At 55.2% G+C, this 14155-nt stretch overlaps 13 non-coding genes and 1 pseudogene across 13 annotated transcripts; all 14 read left to right on the forward strand.

Annotated features, from left to right (window-relative positions):
- LOC148826663 (uncharacterized) overlaps nt 1–14155 on the forward strand; it is an 85451-nt pseudogene that overhangs the window by 25171 nt on the left and 46125 nt on the right.
- Nucleotides 6803–6919, forward strand: LOC148826667 (U5 spliceosomal RNA). The gene has a single exon (XR_016093146.1). It is a non-coding gene; the product is annotated as a U5 spliceosomal RNA (small nuclear RNA).
- LOC148826668 (U5 spliceosomal RNA) lies at nt 7320–7436 on the forward strand. The gene has a single exon (XR_016093197.1). It is a non-coding gene; the product is annotated as a U5 spliceosomal RNA (small nuclear RNA).
- LOC148826669 (U5 spliceosomal RNA) lies at nt 7827–7943 on the forward strand. The gene has a single exon (XR_016093147.1). It is a non-coding gene; the product is annotated as a U5 spliceosomal RNA (small nuclear RNA).
- Nucleotides 8344–8460, forward strand: LOC148826670 (U5 spliceosomal RNA). Its single transcript, XR_016093149.1, has one exon. It is a non-coding gene; the product is annotated as a U5 spliceosomal RNA (small nuclear RNA).
- On the forward strand, nt 8860–8976 carry LOC148826671 (U5 spliceosomal RNA). Its single transcript, XR_016093206.1, has one exon. It is a non-coding gene; the product is annotated as a U5 spliceosomal RNA (small nuclear RNA).
- Nucleotides 9377–9493, forward strand: LOC148826672 (U5 spliceosomal RNA). Its single transcript, XR_016093150.1, has one exon. It is a non-coding gene; the product is annotated as a U5 spliceosomal RNA (small nuclear RNA).
- LOC148826673 (U5 spliceosomal RNA) lies at nt 10056–10169 on the forward strand. Its single transcript, XR_016093187.1, has one exon. It is a non-coding gene; the product is annotated as a U5 spliceosomal RNA (small nuclear RNA).
- Nucleotides 10735–10851, forward strand: LOC148826674 (U5 spliceosomal RNA). The gene has a single exon (XR_016093151.1). It is a non-coding gene; the product is annotated as a U5 spliceosomal RNA (small nuclear RNA).
- LOC148826675 (U5 spliceosomal RNA) lies at nt 11251–11367 on the forward strand. Its single transcript, XR_016093152.1, has one exon. It is a non-coding gene; the product is annotated as a U5 spliceosomal RNA (small nuclear RNA).
- Nucleotides 11767–11883, forward strand: LOC148826676 (U5 spliceosomal RNA). The gene has a single exon (XR_016093207.1). It is a non-coding gene; the product is annotated as a U5 spliceosomal RNA (small nuclear RNA).
- Nucleotides 12284–12400, forward strand: LOC148826677 (U5 spliceosomal RNA). The gene has a single exon (XR_016093153.1). It is a non-coding gene; the product is annotated as a U5 spliceosomal RNA (small nuclear RNA).
- On the forward strand, nt 12963–13076 carry LOC148826678 (U5 spliceosomal RNA). Its single transcript, XR_016093188.1, has one exon. It is a non-coding gene; the product is annotated as a U5 spliceosomal RNA (small nuclear RNA).
- Nucleotides 13642–13758, forward strand: LOC148826679 (U5 spliceosomal RNA). Its single transcript, XR_016093154.1, has one exon. It is a non-coding gene; the product is annotated as a U5 spliceosomal RNA (small nuclear RNA).

Consider the following 14155-nt stretch of genomic DNA (forward strand, 5'->3'; position numbering starts at 1 on the left):
AGGGTCGGGACCTCGGTTTTACGCCTCCCCCGAAGGACGGCGCCTGTTTGTGCAGCAGAGTGTCGCCATCAGGATGCTGGGGCATAAGAAAGCCACACAGACCGCAGGGTGAGCGCTCCCTACTGGTCCCAGTCACACGTCTTGCAGGAGCAGCAGCAACCTGAGCTTTTCTGGGGGGAATCTCCCATCCGGGTGCCGGCTAGGCTCACACCTGCTGGGCTGCCGTGGGTGAGCCCAGTCGAGAGTCGCAGGGTGAGATCTAGTCACCGGGGAGAAACGATACAAGCGAAGGATTACTCGGCTCCCAGCACTTGAAAAGGCCGACAAATGACTCGTTCCGCCGGAGCTGAATGTACCTGCATGTGTCGTGTCGTCTACTTCCCCCGCCCCGCTGTGTTTGCTGTATTGTCTTTGAAGCCGGCCCCCGAGACGAGACGGGCTGTTCCTGTGCCCCAATTAACACTTTACAGGTGCCATTCCCCGGCATTGTGGCCATTGTCGGTGGTCACACGCGATAAGATAAGGTGGAGGAGAGCGGGGCATGCCCAGCGCCAGACATTCAAGGAGGGGGCTGTGCGGGGTGAGGTGAGGTGCGACACGCCGGAGCCCCGACGCTGCTAATGCGGAGCACTTGTTGAACTGGCATTGAAAGGACGTGTGCGCACGGAGCGAGCCTTCCCTGCGGCGGAGCGTGGAAACTTTCTCCCCGCGCTGCAGGAGTTGTGTGCACTGCAGCGGTGCCGAGAGAACAGCACAGAAGGCAGCAGGCTCTGGAGAGCGGGTAAGAGACAAACCTTGTGGGCAGGCGAGCAGGCCCGTTTTTTGGAAATTGCTGAAAAGGCTCCGGTTTTTTTTCGGTGTGTGGCAGGCGCACGACGCGAGCTTGCGTAGCGATCTGCCGGTCTGGTGTTATGCAAATGTGGCCGAATTGCGTCCCGGGACATGCTGCGAATGCGCATTGGCGACTGCAGATGTGTAGGAAACGGCGCGCTCGTTTTCTCGTTTTGCCCACCCTTTTGAGTGTTAGTGTGGCGTGTGAGTGTGCGAAAGAGTGGGCCCAGCAGGAGGCGGTGGTGTGCGGGGCGAGGAGCTGGCCTAGGCTGCGCGCTTTGTGCTGTGGGTGCGGGCCGCTTGCAGGGGCTTGTACAGCTCATACTTACCTGGCAGGGGAGATACCTTGATCAGCCTGTAGGTGGAGTTGTTGGATTGTTTTCTTGTTTTGTGGAAGCAGTGTTTGTTTTGCAGTTTATGAAATGGCAACTTTTGGATCCCGCAAGAATGCTGTGCGTTTTGAGCTTTTGGATGACCTCTTCATGGATCGTATGCAGTTCAGCAGAAAAGTGTTGCAGAAGGAACTTGGCTTTGAACCTCGGCACTTGGATTTCATCTTCGCTCTCCCAGGTCAGAAAGCATTTGAGGTTGTATTTGCTACCTATCCTCTGTTTGAACAATGTGTGGATGTGTTTGAGGCAAAAAGAGGGAAAGTTCCTGCTCTTGAGAAGATCAACTTGCAGCCTTTGACACAGAGAGAGGGGAAAACCGTGCATGTTGTTATGTTCTCGGAACTGGCAAAGACGGAGGACATTCACACCTGGCTTAACCAGTACTGCACCGTCCACCATGGAACTGAGGTTAGAGATGTTGACGGTATAAAAACAGGAGCAAGGAAATTTGAGGTTCGCTTGCTACCGGACAATGTAAATGGAGGCTTAAGGCACCTGCCCTCTACAATCCGGCTGGGCGCCTGCAATGGCTATGTTTTTTATGTGGGACAACCAAAGGTGTGTCGGCGCTGTGGTGCTGTGGGACACCTGGCATCGTCCTGCACTGTGAAATGCTGCAAGACCTGTGGCAAACAGGGACATTTAGCCTCTGACTGTTCAATGCTGCCAAAGTGCAATTTATGTGGCTCGGAAGGACACGTTTTTAAGAACTGCCCTCACGCCTACGCCAATAAACTCAAAATGAGAAAGGATGAGGCAGTGCTTGTTTCAGCCAAACCGGCCCGAAAAGCCAAAGCAAACAACAAGTCAAACAAAGAACCCTTGTTGGACAAAGACTCTCAGCCTCCAGCCAGGATCAGTCCTGCTGTGGCTCCGGGGCCGGTGGAAGAAAGATCCACTACACCCCCACAACCGCAGACTGCACCAGACAAGCACGAGGGTTTGAAAACCCCCGAGAACAGCGAGGACCCCTCCCCCACTCCTGCTCCTCAGAACGAGGGCCAGTGTGGGGCCCCCCGGTGGAGCGGGTCCAGCGAGGATACCCAGGATTCAGCGGAGCTGCTTTTCCCAGACTCTGCAAGTGCTACAGATGCCCTCCTCTCCTCCATCCAGTCCATCACGGAGGATCTGCAGCAGCTGGTGGGTGAGGGGGAAGAGGAGACTGGTGCATCGGCTGCACCCCTTTCCCCTCAGTGCTCCCAGGAGCTGGACGTGAGGAAAAGGAAAAATGACTCTGTTTTCTCCCCGAGCGAGGAGGAAGGAGAGCATGGCGATGGGGACAGCTGGAACCCCTCCACCCCTCCCTCTACCCCCTTCCTTGAAATGGACTCCGTGAACGCTTTTACTGCTGCCACCCTGATGAAGGCTCATTCAGAGGATGGCTGGCAGGAAATTGGTAAGAAGAAAAAGAAAAAGAAGGTAACAGGTGAGACAGAAGAGAAATGTGTTTTGTAAAGACTGGTTCCACTTTCTTATGTAATATGGCTCTAAACATAATTTCTCTTAACACCAGAGGTATCAATGACAGAGTTAAATGTCACTCTGTCTTTGATTACCTCCAGCAGAGAGAGGGAGATGTGTTGATGTTGCAGGAGTGTGCTTTAGCCTATCAAGAGAGGTATAAAAGCTTTGAAGATAGGTGGGATAAAGGGCCTTCTGTTTGGTCAGGGGACAATAACAACAGAGCCTCTGGCGTGGCCATTCTTTTCAAAGGATGGGCTTTCAAATTGAAAAGTATTCAGAGGGTCATAGATGGCAGGTTGCTGTGTGTGGATGTGGAATGGGGGACCGTTGACCTGCGGCTAATCAATGTGTATTGTCCTACTGACGTGGGAGGAAGGGTGGAGCTACTCAAGGCACTCTCTCCCCTATTGTTATGTAGCACAGACGTGATAGTGGGAGGGGATTTTAATTGTATCTTAGAGCACACAGACAGGCAGTCTAGCTCTCCGATAAAATTGGATTCCAGCTCACTGGCCCTGCAAAACTTAGTTCAAGACTTTAAACTCTCAGACACATATAGATGTATATATCCCACAACAGCAGGATATACATGGTCAGGGAGGAATAGCAGCTCCAGAATTGACTATTGCTTTGTCTCAGCGAGAGTGAAAGTTGTTGGGGTCACTCTTCAGCCTGTCTTCTTCTCAGATCATCAGGCTTTAGGGTGTAGAGTGGAACTCCAGGGCGGGACTGTCTTTGGCCCAGGCCTCTGGAAACTCAACACAAAGCTGCTAGAGAACGAGGGGGTAGTATCCCGCTACAAGGAGAAACTATCACAGTGGCTGTCCTTGCAGTGTCTGTACGGGTCAGTAGGAGAGTGGTGGGAGGAGGTGAAGGTGAGGACAAAGGCCTTTTTCATGGCTGAGGGAAGGAAGGCTGCTGCCAGACGGAGAGGAGTGCTAGCCAGGAAACAGAGGCAGCTGCAGCGTCTCTACACGATGCTGCACAGTGGCTTCGATGTGCTCGAGGATATCACCCTTTTAAAAAAGGACATCCGGAGCATAGCTGAAGAAAGTAGTCGAGGAGTGCTGTTAAGAAGCAGAGTGCAGTTCTTAGAAGAAAATGAGAAGTGTACTCGCTTCTTTTTCAGGAAAGTGGTAGGCTCCAAGTCTGTCATGGAAAGTGTAGTTGATGAGGAGGGACGAGAGAGAACAGAGCCGAGTGCTATCCTCTCCTGCACCGAGGCCTTCTACTCAAGACTTTACAGCTCTACAGAGGTAAAGGATGAAGAAATTCTTTTTTTCACCTCAAAGCTAGAAAACTTTTTGAGTGAAGAAGATAGGGAAGTACTTGAGAGGGATTTGACAGTAGAAGAGCTGAGACAGGCTATGGAGAGCTTACAGAAGGGGAAAACTCCGGGTGCTGACGGGCTCCCTAAAGAATTTTATTGCACCTTTTGGGATCTGCTTCAGGATCCGCTACTGCTCCTATTCGAGGAAAGCTATAAGACAGAATTGCTGCCTGACTCCTTAAGAGAAGGCACTATCTCTCTCTTGTTTAAGAAAGGAGCAAAGAATGACATAAAGAACTGGAGACCCCTCAGCCTGTTAGGCGTGGACACTAAGATCCTGTCCAAAGCCCTTTTCCTGCGCCTACAAAATGTAGTGGCCTCACTGGTAGGGAAAGAACAGACTTGTGGGATAGCAGGACGCCTGATGAGCGACAACCTGGCCTTGTTGAGGGATGTCTGTCTGTACTCGGAGGATCGCTCCCTCCCTCTGTGCATTTTAGGTGTAGACCTAGAAAAGGCCTTTGACCGCCTAAACCGGCAGTACTTAACATCGGTACTTGAGCACATGAAGTTTGGCCCCATCATGAGAAAGTGGATTAACCTGCTGTACACAGGTAGCAACAGCAGAGTAATGGTTAATGGCAATAGATCACGCCTCTTTGAAGTCTGTTCAGGGGTGAGGCAGGGCTGCCCATTATCCCCCTTGTTATTCGTTTTGGCTATGGAGCCCTTAGCCTGTGCCTTGCGCCAGGATCAGGCCATTAATGGGATACCAGTGCCTGGAAGTGGGGGAGGAGAGGTAAAGACATCTCTATACATGGATGACGTCACCCTGCTCCTCTCTGACAATGCCTCAATTAGCAGAGCTCTGCAGTGCTGTGATCGTTTCTCTTTGGCTTCCTCTGCAAAAATTAACAAATCTAAGAGTGAGATTTTTTATCAGAACTGGAGGGAGCCAAAAGAAGGACATGATCTCAGGCTGCAAGAGAAGAGAATTAAGGTCCTGGGGGTGTATTTTGGAGAAGAGATGGGAACAGTAAATTGGCAGAACAAATTGCCAATCTTAAACAAAAAACTGATGCAATGGAAGGACCGAGACCTCACCATGACAGGGAAGGTGCTGGTCATCAAAGCTGAGCTCTTGCCTGTCTTGAATTTTCTGGCTTCTACCTTCCCAATCCCACACCGTGTTGCGGCGGTGCTGAGGAGATTGATGTTTCAATTTCTATGGGGTGGGAAGCAGGAAAGACTCAGAAGGGAAATAATGTACAGGCCGCTACCCTCAGGGGGGAAGTCTGTCCCAGATATTGCTACGAAGCTGCTGTGCATTTTCCTGGCCTCTGTGCTGAGAGGCTTTGCAACAGCACCTGCAGCGCGTACCTGGACTTATTTTTCCAGGCTCTGGATAGGTAGGGAGGTGTTCAGAGTGTGGGGTGTCAGACCCAAGCTGGATGTCCCACTCTCTGACACATGCCCTGCAATTTATGGGACAGTTAAAAGTTTTCTAAGATCTCACCCAATTGGTCATATTCCCCTCCGAGATGTCAGCGTCCAAAAACTGGAAGATTTCGTTGCACCCCAGAACAATAGGTAGACCCCTGTGGGCATTTTAACATCAGCCCAAACAAGGAAGGTGTGGAAACACACATCCTCTAAGTTTCTGTGCAACATTCACAGAGATTTAGCCTGGAGTGTCGTCCACCAGTGCTTACCGGTACGAACTTTCTTGTACCGTAGGGGCCTCACCCCCAGCCCTCGCTGCGTTAGGGTGGGCTGCGGCGAGGAGGAGACGGTGACCCATCTCCTGTGGTCCTGCTTTTTTGCTAAGGCCTTTTGGGCACAGTTTGAAGATTGGTTGCAAGCTCTCTCGCCCCAATTTACCCTGACCGCTGCTTTCGTCATATACGGCATCTCTCCTGTCAAACTTCCTCCTGACGTGTTTGACAGGATCTGGGCCGTGGTGAACAGTGGGAAAGACGCCCTGTGGAGAGTGAGGAACATGGGGCTGTTCAAAGGCATCGAGGTCCCAGTCAAGGCAGCAGGTAGCCTGGCCCTGTTCATCACCCGAGAGAACTATTACCTCAGAGATCTGTGGAGAGAAGGGAGGGAGGAAGCAGAAAATCTGTGGGAAATAGAGAGCATAGGTCAATATCTCAAGAAACTGTGAAAAACATTATCATGTTTAAGTAAAGAATGTGATTTGCACCAGAAAAAAAGAAATTGTTGCTATGTAACTGGTACCGTGTCAAAATGTAATGAGATGTGATCATATATACTGTTTTAAGTATGTATATTAATGTAAAGCTTTCTAAATTGTGATGTCCTGTACTTTTTTGTGAAAAGAAAATAAAGTTCTTAAAAATCGCCTTTTACTAAAGATTTCCGTGGAGAGGAGCATGAATGAGTTCCATGCAATTTTTGTGCTTCCCTGCCTTCGGGTGGGGCGCAGCTGGGCTGGTCAAAGAGAGAAAACAATCGCTCGCAATCGCTCTTGTTACTGCGGTTGTGGCCATCTGTCCCGTGAGTCCTGGATCTCCGGCTTTCTGAATCCCGCTCTTTTCACTGGCGGGCGGGATATGTCCGGCCGCCGGGGATCTTGGGAACTCGATTTGCATAGCGGCTTCCCAGAGTGCGTCGTTTCCGGTACAGTGTGGCCGGTTGTTTTCCGAGTCATCGCGTCGCCGCAGCACGGATTGGGCACGCCCGCAAGCCGAGAGCCGCAGGCGATGAGCCCAGAGCTGAACGGGCCACACCGGCTCGTTTGTGAGGCCAGGTGCATTGCCAACCACGACCGGTAGGGCAGAGGCTTTGGAGGCGGCCTGGGCTCCTGCAGCTGGGCGGCCACGCACTCTGGTTTCTCTTCATCTCGTACAAATCTTTCGCCTTTTACTAAAGATTTCCGTGGAGAGGAGCATGAATGAGTTCCATGCAATTTTTGTGCTTCCCTGCCTTCGGGTGGGGCGCAGCTGGGCTGGTCAAAGAGAGAAAACAATCGCTCGCAATCGCTCTTGTTACTGCGGTTGTGGCCATCTGTCCCGTGAGTCCTGGATCTCCGGCCTTCTGATTCCCGCTCTTTTCACTGGCGGGCGGGATGTGTCCGGCCGCCGGGGATCTTGGGAACTCGATTTGCATAGCGGCTTCCCAGAGTGCGTCGTTTCCGGTACAGTGTGGCCGGTTGTTTTCCGAGTCATCGCGTCGCCGCAGCACGGATTGGGCACGCCCGCAAGCCGAGAGCCGCAGGCGATGAGCCCGGAGCTGAACGGGCCACACCGGCTCGTTTGTGAGGCCAGGTGCATTGCCAACCACGACCGGTAGGGCAGAGGCTTTGGAGGCGGCCTGGGCTCCTGCCGCTGGGCGGCCACGCACTCTGGTTTCTCTTCATCTCGTACAAATCTTTCGCCTTTTACTAAAGATTTCTGTGGAGAGGAACATGAATGAGTTCCATGCAATTTTTGTGCTTCCCTGCCTTCGGGTGGGGCGCAGCTGGGCTGGTCAAAGAGAAAAAACAATCGCTCTTGTTACTGCGGTTGTGGCCATCTGTCCCGTGAGTCCTGGATCTCCGGCTTTCTGATTCCTGCTCTTTTCACAGGCGGGCGGGATGTGTCCGGCCGCCGGGGATCTTGGGAACTCGATTTGCATAGCGGCTTCCCAGAGTGCGTCGTTTCCGGTACAGTGTGGCCGGTTGTTTTCCGAGTCATCGCGTCGCCGCAGCACGGATTGGGCACGCCCGCAAGCCGAGAGCCGCAGGCGATGAGCCCGGAGCTGAACGGGCCACACCGGCTCGTTTGTGAGGCCAGGTGCATTGCCAACCACGACCAGTAGGGCAGAGGCTTTGGAGGCGGCCTGGGCTCCTGCCGCTGGGCGGCCACGCACTCTGGTTTCTCTTCATCTCGTACAAATCTTTCGCCTTTTACTAAAGATTTCCGTGGAGAGGAGCATGAATGAGTTCCATGCAATTTTTGTGCTTCCCTGCCTTCGGGTGGGGCGCAGCTGGGCTGGTCAAAGAGAAAAAACAATCGCTCGCAATCGCTCTTGTTACTGCGGTTGTGGCCATCTGTCCCGTGAGTCCTGGATCTCCGGCTTTCTGATTCCCGCTCTTTTCACTGGCGGGCGGGATGTGTCCGGCCGCCGGGGATCTTGGGAACTCGATTTGCATAGCGGCTTCCCAGAGTGCGTCGTTTCCGGTACAGTGTGGCCGGTTGTTTTCCGAGTCATCGCGTCGCCGCAGCACGGATTGGGCACGCCCGCAAGCCGAGAGCCGCAGGCGATGAGCCCGGAGCTGAACGGGCCACACCGGCTCGTTTGTGAGGCCAGGTGCATTGCCAACCACGACCGGTAGGGCAGAGGCTTTGGAGGCGGCCTGGGCTCCTGCAGCCGGCCGGCCACGCACTCTGGTTTCTCTTCATCTCGTACAAATCTTTCGCCTTTTACTAAAGATTTCCGTGGAGAGGAGCATGAATGAGTTCCATGCAATTTTTGTGCTTCCCTGCCTTCGGGTGGGGCGCAGCTGGGCTGGTCAAAGAGAGAAAACAATCGCTCGCAATCGCTCTTGTTACAGCGGTTGTGGCCTTCTGTCCCGTGAGCCTTGGATCTCCGGCCTTCTGATTCCTGCTCTTTTCACAGGCGGGCGGGATGTGTCCGGCCGCCGGGGATCTTGGGAACTCGATTTGCATAGCGGCTTCCCAGAGTGCGTCGTTTCCGGTACAGTGTGGCCGGTTGTTTTCCGAGTCATCGCGTCGCCGCAGCACGGATTGGGCACGCCCGCAAGCCGAGAGCCACAGGCGATGAGCCCGGAGCTGAACGGGCCACACCGGCTCGTTTGTGAGGCCAGGTGCATTGCCAACCACGACTGTAGGGCAGAGGCTTTGGAGGCGGCCTGGGCTCCTGCAGCCGGCCGGCCACGCACTCTGGTTTCTCTTCATCTCGTACAAATCTTTCGCCTTTTACTAAAGATTTCCGTGGAGAGGAGTATGAATGAGTTCCATGCAATTTTTGTGCTTCCCTGCCTTCGGGTGGGGCGCAGCTGGGCTGGTCAAAGAGAGAAAACAATCGCTCGCAATCGCTCTTGTTACAGCGGTTGTGGCCTTCTGTCCCGTGAGCCTTGGATCTCCGGCCTTCTGATTCCTGCTCTTTTCACAGGCGGGCGGGATGTGTCCGGCCGCCGGGGATCTTGGGAACTCGATTTGCATAGCGGCTTCCCAGAGTGCGTCGTTTCCGGTACAGTGTGGCCGGTTGTTTTCTGAGTCATCGCGTCACCGCAGCACGGATTGGGCACGCCCGCAAGCCGAGAGCCGCAGGCGATGAGCCCGGAGCTGAACGGGCCACACCGGCTCGTTTGTGAGGCCAGGTGCATTGCCAACCACGACCGGTAGGGCAGAGGCTTTGGAGGCGGCCTGGGCTCCTGCAGCCGGGCGGCAACGCACTCTGGTTTCTCTTCATCTCGTACAAATCTTTCGCCTTTTACTAAAGATTTCCGTGGAGAGGAGCATGAATGAGTTCCATGCAATTTTTGTGCTTCCCTGCCTTCGGGTGGGGCGCAGCTGGGCTGGTCAAAGAGAGAAAACAATCGCTCGCAATCGCTCTTGTTACTGCGGTTGTGGCGATCTGTCCATTTCCGGACATTTTGTGGCCATTTCCGTGGAGAGGAGCATGAATGAGTTCCATGCAATTTTTGTGCTTCCCTGCCTTCGGGTGGGGCGCAGCTGGGCTGGTCAAAGAGAGAAAACAATCGCTCGCAATCGCTCTTGTTACTGCGGTTGTGGCCATCTGTCCCGTGAGTCCTGGATCTCCGGCCTTCTGATTCCCGCTCTTTTCACTGGCGGGCGGGATGTGTCCGGCCGCCGGGGATCTTGGGAACTCGATTTGCATAGCGGCTTCCCAGAGTGCGTCGTTTCCGGTACAGTGTGGCCGGTTGTTTTCCGAGTCATCGCGTCGCCGCAGCACAGATTTGGCACGCCCGCAAGCCGAGAGCCGCAGGCGATGAGCCCGGAGCTGAACGGGCCACACCGGCTCGTTTGTGAGGCCAGGTGCACTGCCAACCACGACCGGTAGAGCAGAGGCTTTGGAGGCGGCCTGGGCTCCTGCAGCCGGGCGGCAACGCACTCTGGTTTCTCTTCATCTCGTACAAATCTTTCGCCTTTTACTAAAGATTTCCGTGGAGAGGAGCATGAATGAGTTCCATGCAATTTTTGTGCTTCCCTGCCTTCGGGTGTGGCGCAGCTGGGCTGGTCAAAGAGAGAAAACAATCGCTCGCAATCGCTCTTGTTACTGCGGTTGTGGCCATCTGTCCATTTCCGGACATTTTGTGGCCATTTCCGTGGAGAGGAGCATGAATGAGTTCCATGCAATTTTTGTGCTTCCCTGCCTTCGGGTGGGGCGCAGCTGGGCTGGTCAAAGAGAGAAAACAATCGCTCGCAATCGCTCTTGTTACTGCGGTTGTGGCCATCTGTCCCGTGAGTCCTGGATCTCCGGCCTTCTGATTCCCGTTCTTTTCACTGGCGGGCGGGATGTGTCCGGCCGCCGGGGATCTTGGGAACTCGATTTGCATAGCGGCTTCCCAGAGTGCGTCGTTTCCGGTACAGTGTGGCCGGTTGTTTTCCGAGTCATCGCGTCGCCGCAGCACGGATTGGGCACGCCCGCAAGCCGAGAGCCGCGGGCGATGAGCCCGGAGCTGAACGGGCCACACCGGCTCGTTTGTGAGGCCAGGTGCATTGCCAACCACGACCGGTAGGGCAGAGGCTTTGGAGGCGGCCTGGGCTCCTGCAGTTGGGCGGCCACGCACTCTGGTTTCTCTTCATCTCGTACAAATCTTTCGCCTTTTACTAAAGATTTCCGTGGAGAGGAGCATGAATGAGTTCCATGCAATTTTTGTGCTTCCCTGCCTTCGGGTGGGGCGCAGCTGGGCTGGTCAAAGAGAGAAAACAATCGCTCGCAATCGCTCTTGTTACTGCGGTTGTGTCCATCTGTCCCGTGAGTCCTGGATCTCCGGCCTTCTGATTCCCGCTCTTTTCAAAGGGGGGGGGATGTGTCCGGCCGCCGGGGATCTTGGGAACTCGATTTGCATAGCGGCTTCCCAGAGTGCGTCGTTTCCGGTACAGTGTGGCCGGTTGTTTTCCGAGTCATCGCGTAGCCGCAGCACGGATTGGGCACGCCCGCAAGCCGAGAGCCGCAGGCGATGAGCCCGGAGCTGAATGGGCCACACCGGCTCGTTTGTGAGGCCAGGTGCATTGCCAACCACGACCGGTAGGGCAGAGGCTTTGGAGGCGGCCTGGGCTCCTGCAGCCGGCCGGCCACGCACTCTGGTTTCTCTTCATCTCGTACAAATCTTTCGCCTTTTACTAAAGATTTCCGTGGAGAGGAGCATGAATGAGTTCCATGCAATTTTTGTGCTTCCCTGCCTTCGGGTGGGGCGCAGCTGGGCTGGTCAAAGAGAGAAAACAATCGCTCGCAATCGCTCTTGTTACAGCGGTTGTGGCCTTCTGTCCCGTGAGCCTTGGATCTCCGGCCTTCTGATTCCTGCTCTTTTCACAGGCGGGCGGGATGTGTCCGGCCGCCGGGGATCTTGGGAACTCGATTTGCATAGCGGCTTCCCAGAGTGCGTCGTTTCCGGTACAGTGTGGCCGGTTGTTTTCCGAGTCATCGCGTCGCCGCAGCACGGATTGGGCACGCCCGCAAGCCGAGAGCCACAGGCGATGAGCCCGGAGCTGAACGGGCCACACCGGCTCGTTTGTGAGGCCAGGTGCATTGCCAACCACGACTGTAGGGCAGAGGCTTTGGAGGCGGCCTGGGCTCCTGCAGCCGGCCGGCCACGCACTCTGGTTTCTCTTCATCTCGTACAAATCTTTCGCCTTTTACTAAAGATTTCCGTGGAGAGGAGTATGAATGAGTTCCATGCAATTTTTGTGCTTCCCTGCCTTCGGGTGGGGCGCAGCTGGGCTGGTCAAAGAGAGAAAACAATCGCTCGCAATCGCTCTTGTTACAGCGGTTGTGGCCTTCTGTCCCGTGAGCCTTGGATCTCCGGCCTTCTGATTCCTGCTCTTTTCACAGGCGGGCGGGATGTGTCCGGCCGCCGGGGATCTTGGGAACTCGATTTGCATAGCGGCTTCCCAGAGTGCGTCGTTTCCGGTACAGTGTGGCCGGTTGTTTTCTGAGTCATCGCGTCACCGCAGCACGGATTGGGCACGCCCGCAAGCCGAGAGCCGCAGGCGATGAGCCCGGAGCTGAACGGGCCACACCGGCTCGTTTGTGAGGCCAGGTGCATTGCCAACCACGACCGGTAGGGCAGAGGCTTTGGAGGCGGCCTGGGCTCCTGCAGCCGGGCGGCAACGCACTCTGGTTTCTCTTCATCTCGTACAAATCTTTCGCCTTTTACTAAAGATTTCCGTGGAGAGGAGCATGAATGAGTTCCATGCAATTTTTGTGCTTCCCTGCCTTCGGGTGGGGCGCAGCTGGGCTGGTCAAAGAGAGAAAACAATCGCTCGCAATCGCTCTTGTTACTGCGGTTGTGGCGATCTGTCCATTTCCGGACATTTTGTGGCCATTTCCGTGGAGAGGAGCATGAATGAGTTCCATGCAATTTTTGTGCTTCCCTGCCTTCGGGTGGGGCGCAGCTGGGCTGGTCAAAGAGAGAAAACAATCGCTCGCAATCGCTCTTGTTACTGCGGTTGTGGCCATCTGTCCCGTGAGTCCTGGATCTCCGGCCTTCTGATTCCCGCTCTTTTCACTGGCGGGCGGGATGTGTCCGGCCGCCGGGGATCTTGGGAACTCGATTTGCATAGCGGCTTCCCAGAGTGCGTCGTTTCCGGTACAGTGTGGCCGGTTGTTTTCCGAGTCATCGCGTCGCCGCAGCACAGATTTGGCACGCCCGCAAGCCGAGAGCCGCAGGCGATGAGCCCGGAGCTGAACGGGCCACACCGGCTCGTTTGTGAGGCCAGGTGCACTGCCAACCACGACCGGTAGAGCAGAGGCTTTGGAGGCGGCCTGGGCTCCTGCAGCCGGGCGGCAACGCACTCTGGTTTCTCTTCATCTCGTACAAATCTTTCGCCTTTTACTAAAGATTTCCGTGGAGAGGAGCATGAATGAGTTCCATGCAATTTTTGTGCTTCCCTGCCTTCGGGTGTGGCGCAGCTGGGCTGGTCAAAGAGAGAAAACAATCGCTCGCAATCGCTCTTGTTACTGCGGTTGTGGCCATCTGTCCATTTCCGGACATTTTGTGGCCATTTCCGTGGAGAGGAGCATGAATGAGTTCCATGCAATTTTTGTGCTTCCCTGCCTTCGGGTGGGGCGCAGCTGGGCTGGTCAAAGAGAGAAAACAATCGCTCGCAATCGCTCTTGTTACTGCGGTTGTGGCCATCTGTCCCGTGAGTCCTGGATCTCCGGCCTTCTGATTCCCGTTCTTTTCACTGGCGGGCGGGATGTGTCCGGCCGCCGGGGATCTTGGGAACTCGATTTGCATAGCGGCTTCCCAGAGTGCGTCGTTTCCGGTACAGTGTGGCCGGTTGTTTTCCGAGTCATCGCGTCGCCGCAGCACGGATTGGGCACGCCCGCAAGCCGAGAGCCGCGGGCGATGAGCCCGGAGCTGAACGGGCCACACCGGCTCGTTTGTGAGGCCAGGTGCATTGCCAACCACGACCGGTAGGGCAGAGGCTTTGGAGGCGGCCTGGGCTCCTGCAGTTGGGCGGCCACGCACTCTGGTTTCTCTTCATCTCGTACAAATCTTTCGCCTTTTACTAAAGATTTCCGTGGAGAGGAGCATGAATGAGTTCCATGCAATTTTTGTGCTTCCCTGCCTTCGGGTGGGGCGCAGCTGGGCTGGTCAAAGAGAGAAAACAATCGCTCGCAATCGCTCTTGTTACTGCGGTTGTGTCCATCTGTCCCGTGAGTCCTGGATCTCCGGCCTTCTGATTCCCGCTCTTTTCAAAGGGGGGGGGATGTGTCCGGCCGCCGGGGATCTTGGGAACTCGATTTGCATAGCGGCTTCCCAGAGTGCGTCGTTTCCGGTACAGTGTGGCCGGTTGTTTTCCGAGTCATCGCGTAGCCGCAGCACGGATTGGGCACGCCCGCAAGCCGAGAGCCGCAGGCGATGAGCCCGGAGCTGAATGGGCCACACCGGCTCGTTTGTGAGGCCAGGTGCATTGCCAACCACGACCGGTAGGGCAGAGGCTTTGGAGGCGGCCTGGGCTCCTGCAGCCGGCCGGCC

The sequence above is a fragment of the Atractosteus spatula genome, chromosome 10 (assembly GCF_055471065.1).
Source record: "Atractosteus spatula isolate fAtrSpa1 chromosome 10, fAtrSpa1.hap1, whole genome shotgun sequence".
NCBI lineage: Eukaryota > Metazoa > Chordata > Actinopteri > Semionotiformes > Lepisosteidae > Atractosteus > Atractosteus spatula.